Source organism: Sapajus apella, unplaced genomic scaffold (genome assembly GCF_009761245.1).
Source record: "Sapajus apella isolate SASKATOON/1434 unplaced genomic scaffold, GSC_monkey_1.0 scaffold24, whole genome shotgun sequence".
Classification (NCBI taxonomy): domain Eukaryota; kingdom Metazoa; phylum Chordata; class Mammalia; order Primates; family Cebidae; genus Sapajus; species Sapajus apella.
Window position 1 is genome coordinate 13289240 of NW_022436964.1, and position 6809 is coordinate 13296048.

Consider the following 6809-nt stretch of genomic DNA (forward strand, 5'->3'; position numbering starts at 1 on the left):
TTGGTCCCACCCAACAGACCCCAGTGTGTGATGCTCCTCTCCCTGAGTCCATCTGTTCTCATTGTTCAACACCTGACTATGAGTGAGAACATATGGTGTTTGATTTTCTGTTCTTGTATCAGTTTGCTGAGAATGATGGTTTCCAGATTCATCCATGTCCCTACAAAGGACACGCATTCATCATGTTTTATGGCTGCATAGTATTCCATGGTGTATATGTGCCACATTTTTCTTTTCTAGTCTCTCATCGATGGGCATTTGGGTTGGTTCCAGGTCTTTGCTATTGTAAACAGTGCTGCTGTGAACATATGTGTGCATATGTCTTTAAAATGGAACGATTTATAATCCTTTGGGTATATACCCAGGAATGGCATTGCTGGGTCAAATGGAATTTCTATTTCTAGGTCCTTGAGGAAGTGCCACACTGTCTTCCACAATGGTTGAACTAGTTTACACTCCCACCAACAGTGTAAAAGTGTTCCTATTTCTCCACATCCTCTCCAGCATCTGTTGTCTCCTGATTTTTTAATGATTGCCATTCTAACCGGCATGAGGTGGTATCTCAATGTGGTTTTGATTTGCATTTCTCTATTAATCAGTGATGATGAGCGTTTTTTCATATGTTTGTTGACCTCATATATACCTTCTTTTGAAAAGTGTTTGTTCGTATCTTTCGCCCACTTTTGGATGGGTTTGTTTTTTCTTGTAAATCTGTGTTAGTTCTTTGTAGATTCTGGATATTAGCCATTTGTCAGATGGGTAGATTGCAAAATTTTTTTCCCATTCTGTTGGTTGCTGGTTCACTCTAATGATTGTTTCTTTGGCTGTACAGAAGCTCTGGAGTTTAATTAGGTCCCATTTGTCTCTTTTGGCTTTTCTTGCCAATGCTTTTGGTGTTTTAGTCATGAAGTCCTTGCCTATGCCTATGTCCTGAATGGTTTTGCCTAGGTTTTCTTCTAGGGTTTTTATGGTGTTAGGGCTTATGTTTAAGTCTTTAATCCATCTGGAGTTAATTTTAGTATAAGGTGTCAGGAAGGGGTCCAGTTTCTGCTTTCTGCATACTGCTAGCCAGTTGTCCCAACACCATTTATTAAATAGAGAATCCTTTCCCCATTGCTTGTTTTGTCCTGTTGGTCAAAGATCAGATGGTTGTAGATGTGTGGCATTGCCTCCAAGGCCTCTGTTCTGTTCCATTGGTCTACGTCTCTGTTTTGGTACCAGTACCATGCTGTTTTGATTACTGCAGACTTATTGTTTGAAATCAGGTAGCATGATGCCTCTGGCTTTGTTCTTTTTGCTTAGGGTTGTCTTGGCTATGTGGGCTCTTTTTTGGTTCCATATGAAGTTTAAGGTGTTTTTTTCCAGTTCTGTGAAGAAGGTCATTGGTAGCTTGATGGGGATAGTGTTGAATCTATAAATTACTTTGGGCAGTATGGCCATTTTCACGATATTGCTTCTTCCTAAACCATGAGCATGGAATGTTTCTCCATCTGTTTGTGTCCTCTCTTACTTCCTTGAGCAGTGGTTCATAGTTCTCCTTGAAGAGGTCCTTTATATCCTTTGTTAGTTGTATTCCTAGGTATTTTATTCTCTTTATAGCAATTGTGAATGGGAGGTCGCTAATGATTTGGCTCTCTGTTAATCTGTTATTTGGTGTATAGAAATGCTTGTGATTTCTGCACATTGACTTTGTATCCTGAGACTTTGCTGAAGTTGCTTATCAGTTTCAGGAGATTTTGGGCTGAGATGATAGGGTCTTCTAAATATATAATCATGTCGTCTACAAATAGAGACAATTTGACTTCCTCCTTTCCTAATTGAATACCCTTTATTTCTTTTTCTTGCCTAATTGCTCTGGCTAGAACTTCCAATACTATATTGAATAGGAGTGGTGAGAGAGGGCATCCTTGTCTAGTGCTGGATTTCAAAAGGAATGCTTCCAGTTTTTGCCCATTCAGTATGATATTGGCTGTGGGTTTGTCATAAATAGCTTTTATTATTTTGAGATATGTTCCATCAATACCTAGTTTATTGAGTGTTTTTAGCATAAAGGTTGTTGAATTTTGTCAAAGACATTCACTGCATCTATTGAGATAATCATGTGGTTTTTGTCTTTGATTTTATTTATGTGATTGATTACATTTATAGATGTGCATATGTTAACCAGCCTTGCATCCTTGGATGAAGCCTACTTGATTGTGATGGATAAACTTTTTAATTTGTTGTTGCATTCTGTTTGCCAGTATTTTATTGAAGATTTTTGCGTTGATGTTCAACATGGATATTGGCCTGAAGTTTTCTTTTTTAATTGCGTCTCTGCCCGGTTTTAGTATTAGGATGATGTTGGTCTCATAAAATGAGTTGGGGAGGATTCCCTTTTTTTGTATTATTTGGAATAATTTCAGAAGGAATGGTACCAGTTCCTTTTCGTATGTCTGGTAGAATTCGTCTGTAAACCCATCTGGACCTAGGCTTTTTTTAGTTGTTAGGCTATTAATTGCTACCTGAACTTCAGCCCTTGTTATTGGTCTATTCAGGGTTTCGACTTCTTCCTGGTTTAGGCTTGGGAGAGGAGAGTGCAAGTGTCCAGGAATTTATCCATTTCTTCCAGATTTACTGGTTTGCGTGCATAGAGTTGCTTGTAGTTAACTCTGATGGTAGTTTTGTATTTCTGTGGAATCGGTGGTGATGTCCCCTTTATCATTTTTTATTGCGTCTATTTGATTCTTCTCTTTTTTCTATTTGTCCATTTCTTCCAGGTTTACTGGTTTATGTGCATAGAGTTGTTTGTAATAATCTCTGATGGTGATTTGTATTTCGGTGGAATCTGTGGTGATATCCCCTTTTTCATTTTTTATTTCATCTGTTTGATTCTTCTCCCTTTTCTTTTTTATTAATCTGGCTAGTGGACTATTTTGTTGATCTTTTCAAAAAATCAGCTCCTGGATTTATTGATTTTTTGAAGGGTTTTTTGGTGTCTCCTTCAGTTCTGCTCTGATTTTAGTTATTTCTTGTCTTCTGCTAGCTTTTGAGTATTTTTGATCTTGCTCCTCTAGCTCTTTCAATTTTGATGATAGGGTGTCAATTTTAGATCTTTCCTTCCCTCTCATGTGGGCATTTATTGCTATAAATTTCCCTCTAGACACTGCTTTAAATGTGTCCCAGAGATTCTGGTATGTTCTGTCTTCGTTCTCATTGGTTTCAAAGAACATCTTTATTTCTGCCTTCATTTCACTGTTTATCCAGTCAATATTCAGGAGCCTGTTGTTCAGTTTCCATGAAGTTGTGCAGTTCTGAGTTAGTTTTTAAATTTTGAGTTCTAATTTGATTGCCCTGTGGTCTGAGAGATTGTTTGTTATGATTTCTGTTCTTTTGCATTTGCTGAAGAGTGATTTACTTCCAGTTATGTGGTCAATTTTGGAGTAGGTGCTGTGTGGCACTGAGAAGAATGTATATTCTGTGGATTTGGGGTGGAGATTTCTGAAGATGTCTATTAGGTCTGCTTGGTCTAGGTATGAGTTCAAGTCCTGGATATCCTTGTTAATTTTCTGTCTCATTGATCTAATACTGACAGTGGAGTGTTAACATCTCCCACTGTTATTGTGTGGGAGTCTACGTCTTTTTGTAGGTCATTAAGAACTTGCTTTATGTACCTGGGTGCTCCTGTATTGGGTGCGTATATATTTAGGATCGTTAGCTCTTCTTGTTGCATTGATCTTTTTACCATTATGTAATGCCCTTCTTTGTCTCTTTTGATCTTTGTTGTTTTAAAGTCCATTTTATCAGAGACTAGGATTGCAACTCCTGCTTTTTCCTTCTCTCCACGTGCTTGATAAATCTTCCTCCATCCCTTTATTTTTAGCCTATGTGTGTCCTCACATGTGAGATGGCTTTCCTGAATACAGCATACTGATTATCCAATTTCCCAGTCTGTGTCTTTTGATTGGGGCCTTAAGCCCATTTACATTTAAGGTTAATATTGTTATGTGTGAATTTGATCATTCCATTTTGATGCTAGCTGGATGTTTTGCCTGTTAGTTGATGCATTTTCTTCATTATGTTGATGGTCTTTACCATTTGGTATGTTTTTGGAGTAGCTGGTGCTGGTTATTCCTTTCCTTGTTCAGTGCTTCTTTCAGGAGCTCTTGTAAAGCAGGCCTAGTGGTGACAAAATCTCTCAGCAATTGCTTGTTCGTAAAGGATTTTATTTCTCCTTCACTTATGAAGCTTAGTTTGGCTGGATATGAAATTCTAGTTTGAAAGTTCTTTTCTTTAAGGATGTTGAATATTGTCCCCCACTCTCTTCTGGCTTGCAGGGTTTTAGCGGAGAGATCCTCTGTGAATCTGATAGGCTTTCCTTTGTGGGTAACCTGATCTTTCTCTCCGGCTGTCCTTAGCATTTTTACCTTCATTTCAACCCTGGTGAATCTGACGATTATGTGCCTTGGGGTTGCTCTTCTTGAGGCATATCTTCATGGTGTTCTCTGTACTTCCTGGACTTGAATGTTGGCCTACCTTGCTAGGTTGAGGAAGTTCTCCTGGATAATATCTTGAAGAATGTTTTCCATCTGGATTCATTCTCTCCGTCATATTCAGGTACACCTATCAAACGTAGATTAGGTCCTTTCACATAGTCCCATATTTCTTGGAGGCTTTGTTCATTTCTTTTCACTTTTTTCTCTATTCTTGCTGTCTAATTTTATTTCATTGAGTCAATCTTCAATCTCTGATATCCTTTCTTCTGCATGGTTGATTCAGCTATTGAAACTTGGGTATGCTTCGTGAAGTTCTCGTGCTGTGTTTTTCAGCTCTGTCAAGTCATTTATATTCTTCTCTAAGCTGTTTATTCTAGTTAGCATCTCATCTAACCTTTTTTCTAGTTTCTTAGTTTCTTTGCATTGGGTTAGCACATGTTCTGTTAGCGCTGAGAAGTTTGTTATTACCTATCTTCTGAAGCCGGTTTCTGTCAATTCATCAGATTCATTCTCCATCCAGCTTTAATCCCTTGCTGGTGAGGAGTTTTGATTCCTTGGAGAAGAGGCGTTCTGGTTTTTGGTGTTTTCATCATTTTTGCACTGGTTTCTTCCCATCTTAGTGGTTTTATCTACCTGTGGTCTTTGTAGTTTGTGACTTTCGGATGGGATCTCTGAGTGAATGTCCTTTTTGTTGATGTTGAAGCTATTTCTTTTTGTTTCTTAGTTTTCCTTCTAACAGTCAGGCCCCTCTGCTGTAGAACTGCTGGAGGTCCACTCCAGACCCTCCTTGCCTGGGGATCACCTGCAGGGGCTGCAGAGCAGAAAGGTTGCCGCTGGTTTCTTCTTCTGTTATCTTCATCCCAGAAGGGTACCTGCCAGACGTCAGTCTGATCTCTCCTTTATGAGGTGTCTCTTTGGATATACGGGGGTTGGGGAGCTGCTTGAGTAGATAGTCTGTCCCTTATAGGAGCTCAAGTGCTGTGCTGGGAGCTCCGTTGTTCTGTGCAGAGCTGCTGTGCAGGTACATTTAAGTCTGCCGCAGCAGAACTCATAACTGCCTCTTTTCCCGGGTACTCTGACGTAGGAAGGTTGGCTTTATTTATAAGATCCTTGTGTGCTGCTGCCTTTTTTCGTAGATGCCTTGCCCCACACGAAATAGTCTAGTCACAGTCTGCCAGGAGAGGTGTTGCTGAGCTGCCGCAGGCTCTGCCCAGCTGCTGTGTGAACTGCCTTGGTATTGGTGGACTGCCTCGGTAGCGGTGGACGCCCTTCCCCTCACTGAGCTGGACCAGCCCCAAGTCCAGCTGGACTTGCTGCGAAACTCTCAGTACAGAGCGTTTCAGATTGCTTGTTTTGTGGGGGTGGTACCCGCCGAGCCAGACTGCCTGGCTCCCTGTCTCAGCCCCCTCCCTTTCAGCTGAATCGGCAGCTCTGTCGTCCAGGCATTCCAGGTGCCAGTTGAAATGGACTCCCAGTTTTGTGTGAGTTTCTGTGTGCCAACCCGTGGCACCAGCTGTGCTGAAAACTCATGGCGCTTTTCTGCCCAGGAAACTCCTGGTCTGTGGGCAGTGAAAACTTGCTTGAAAATGCAGTGTGCGCTCACTGTCTGTGTTGTTCTTGCTGGGAACTGTACTCTGGAGCTGTTCCTATTCTGCCATCTTGGATCCTCCCCCCAGGGCTATTTTTATATTATGAAACATTATGGGATTTTCTAGTGTCAGCAGAAAATCTTGGATTCTTAGAATTTTCGTATTGGAAGTATTTTATACATTTTTAAAAACTAGATTACAGAGGTTTGTGGTTTTCTTTGTCTTCAAAGCTATCATTCCTTAGTTTTCTTTGATAAGAAACAGCCTTGCCTAGAGGTGACTCAGGAACACTTTAAGAACAAAAGCAGAGGCAAAGTGGCCTCTCTAAAGGGTTTTCATTGTTTTTCATCTTGGTTAATCTGGAAACTGAAACGAGCAAACAAACAAAACACCCCAAAAGATGACGGAAAGGCTCAGAAGACAGAAGGAAAGAGCAGATGGCCTGTCTTTGGTTTCAGACATTCTTCCTGAGACAGGACAGACTTGAGCACTTTCTGGGTTCACGGGCCATCACTGGACTGCGGTGTTGTCCCCGCTGGGTTCCTGGCTGTTGTCAGCCCACTTTGGGGTGGCTTGCTTTTTGTCCACATTTGGGAATAGACATGATATAGCCGTGAGTGTGAAAAAATGGTGAGAAGCCTGGGCCATAGGAGCCAGCTGTCCACTGCACCTCCCAGAGTAGATCTGAGGCTCCATCTGTCAGCAGGCCTTACCACCATCTTCTCTGTAATCCAGAGCCTATCTT